The sequence below is a fragment of the Puma concolor genome, chromosome A1 (assembly GCF_028749965.1).
Source record: "Puma concolor isolate L17-30 chromosome A1, mPumCon1.1.hap2, whole genome shotgun sequence".
Lineage (NCBI taxonomy): Eukaryota > Metazoa > Chordata > Mammalia > Carnivora > Felidae > Puma > Puma concolor.
In genome coordinates, this window is record NC_141667.1 from 75,061,990 (window position 1) to 75,065,411 (window position 3,422).

At 31.1% G+C, this 3,422-nt stretch overlaps 1 non-coding gene across 1 annotated transcript; it reads left to right on the top strand.

The window, feature by feature from the left end:
• The first annotated feature begins 234 nt into the window (after positions 1–234).
• On the top strand, positions 235–336 carry LOC112861838 (U6 spliceosomal RNA). Its single transcript, XR_003223724.1, has one exon. It is a non-coding gene; the product is annotated as a U6 spliceosomal RNA (small nuclear RNA).
• Positions 337–3,422: the final 3,086 nt, after the last annotated feature.

Genomic DNA, 3,422 nt, shown 5'->3' on the forward strand with positions numbered 1-3,422 from the left:
AATAAAGGATAAAATTAATAATTTTAGTTTGTTACTTGTCCAAAAAAATATGACAAATAAACATTATAATCAATAAATAACAAATGACAAAACAGTGGAATATATTTGCAATGAAAAATGTTTAAAGGCCATTGGATCTATTCATTAGTAGGACTTTAACCTACAGTAATTTGGAATATAGACCAAGTCAGATATTCAGATATATCCTAAAGATAAAAACAAATTCAAGTTGTTGCTCAATAGCATGCATATACTAAAATCATAATGGCAAAGAGAAGATTAGCATGGACCCTGTGAAATACTAACATGTAAATTCATGAAGCCGTCCATATTTTTCTATCCACTTTAAAGTGGCTAAAATGGTAACTTCATATTATGTATATTTTCCATAATAAAAATAAATAAACAGAAAAACAGATATGAAATAATAAATGAAGCAAACTTTTAATTAAAATCATGTAGAAGGTAAAAGAATAGTGCAAGACATCTTAAATGTTTTTCATAAGCTTAATTTTCGTAAAAATATTGGCATTGGGATCATTCTGAGTTTGTGTTGATACTAAAAAAAAAAAAAGCAAGAAAAAGCTAGGTGGTTAGATCAATCTCAATAAGAATTGGAATGAAAACTAGACAAAATATCACTTGATGTGATACAATAGGAAGCTTACAACTCCTGCTGTGAGGTATTATTAAAAAAATAGAACAAATTTGATCAGCCTTCTAAATGTAACTACTTTTTTTTACAGGAAATAAAAAAAGTATGCAGACCACCTTAACTGATACAAAGGGAGGCAATGAGCAAATCCAGAATGTCCCAAGTTATAGAGGATCCATTTCCTTGGTTTCTGTATCAAATAATTTATAAGGGAAAAGAAGGAGGGGAAGCTTATAAGTCAAAAATAATTTAAACTATATCAATGAAACATATCACATGTATTTTGTTTCCTGATTCAAACAAACCGTAAATTTAAAATACTATGAAATATTGAAATAAATGTGAATATTGTGTTTTTATAACCTTAAAGAATTATACTTAATTACTTCAGAAAAGATATAAAAATTGGAATTAGGATTTTTAAAGTATCTTTTGATACATATTGAAGGATCTATGGATGAAATAAAGTGATATCTAGGATTTAACTGAAAAAAATACCTAAGATGGGGTGTGGATGGAGAATAGGTATAGACTTAGAGAAACATATATTGACTACATTGAAACTGGATATTGGATCAATAGAGGTTTATTATGTTACTTTTCCTTTTGTATACTTATACTTTTCCATAATTCTTTAAGGTAGTACTCACATTAAAATCACAAACAAAATAATAATGGAGGAGGAAAAATTATCATCTCAAGTGATTTAAAAGCTGTGAATGAGAAGAAATCATAAAAAATAATCTAAGCTTATGCACACTTTATCTTTTAAAATACCTATTTATTTGCTTCAACTCATTCCCCAATATTCTCATACTTTTTTATTTTAAATGTATATGACTGGACATATAGAAAATTACTAATCAAAAAAATGTTGGTCAAATCCTTTTGTGAGAAAGTAAGCATTTCTTGGTTTTATTTATTTATTTTTAACATCAACTAATCTTAAGGATTAGGCATTAAATGCCAGGTACTTTTTAAAGTACATTTGCTATTTACTCTCCACTAGGGAGAAATGTGACCTCATTCCATGTTCTGAATAACACAACTGTGCCCTAGTGATTAGTGCATCAGGTCAGATGGGAGAAAAACACAAGGCTCTGCATTTTTAACAAACTGCTCAGCCTTAAACTGATTATCAAAGGATTTAAAGGCAAATCATTTTTTAAAAGTCAATTGATTACACATGATTGGGTAATAAATAAAACAAATTCTATATTTATGTTACTGATGTAGAAGTAACAGTCTGCTGACAATGTATATATTTTACATTCTATTCAGGTATAATAAACATCTGAAAGTTTCCTTCCTTTTAAGCTTGCAGTTCCATATATTGGGGGACTACTGTCATTTTAACTGCTACAGTGTCAGGCTTTGAAATACTCTCATAACCACACAAAGCTCCCTTATACCTGTACCCAATCAATTCCCACCCCCACCCTTGCTTCTAATCACTGATCTGCCAGAAGCAAACTGATTTTGCCTTTTCTAGAATTTCATATAAATGTCACACAAAGCCAAAGAATATGCAGTCTTTAGTGAGTGGCTTCTTTTATATAGCTCCTGACTATCAATACTGGAACAGTTTGCTGCATCATTGCAGAGTGACTTGATATAGTAGAGATAGCACTGAAGAACAGGGCAGAAGGCCTCAATCCTGTTTCTGCCACTCCAATCTGTGAACTAGGATATATATTGTAACTTGTCTTCTCCAGCAATGGTAGGTTAAGGAGAATATACTATTTCTCCTCCTCAAGGCTGTTGTGTGGGGCTAACTAGAGAGAATGGATACAGTGCTTTCTAAAGTACACCACACACGCGCGCGCGCGCGCACACACACACTAAATTATATAAATAAATAAAGCACAACACACATGATCAATTCAGCAGAAAAGGCTATCAGAAATAAGAGAAATGATAGTTTCAAAAAGTATTTCATGAAAGATGAATAAATGTATATTAAATTATAAATTTTAAATATTCTGCTTTTTCACTATGGAGATGGTAATAAAATGGAGGAAGACTGTGAATAAATTGTATGAAGTTCAAATAAAATAAGAAACAAAATCTAAAACTAGAATTATAAGAAGGAACAATGTTCTATCAAAGTCTAACAAAGTCCATCTAAATAAAAACAGCTAGCTTTACAAATATACTTCATTCTTGGGGCAACTGGTGGTTCAGTCGGTTGAGCATCTGACTTCAATTCTGGTCATGATCTCATGGTTCGTGAGTTCGAGCCCTGCGTCGGGCTCTGTGCTGACAGCTCAGAGCTTAGAGCCTATTTCGGATTCTGTGTCTCCCTCTCTCTCTCTGCCCCTCCTCCACTCATGCTCTGTCTCTCTCTCAAAAATAAATAAACATTAAAAAAAGAGAAATATACTGCATTCTTTTAATTTTAATCACTATCTAGAATTTACATAGGACAAATTATTTGACAAATTTATAGTTATAAAATAGGACATATAAGACTTGTCTTCAAGTTTCTTCTACTTTCCCTGTCAACAAGGAAAACAGGCAAATAAAAATGGCTTTTAAATAAAATTTAAGGACAAATAAAGAACTCTTCCAGCAAAATAAGACCATAAACATTATATGAAGGTTGACATTTTTAACTTAATGAGAAAAAACAGTAGTGTTTTTTTCTATTAGTTTTATTTGTTTATTTTACCTGATGTCAAGAAAGAAGATAAGATATTTACTGTCCCTACAGCTACATCACTATGATGGATCTCCTTTCCTGATCCATCTTTGAAGCCTAAATTTT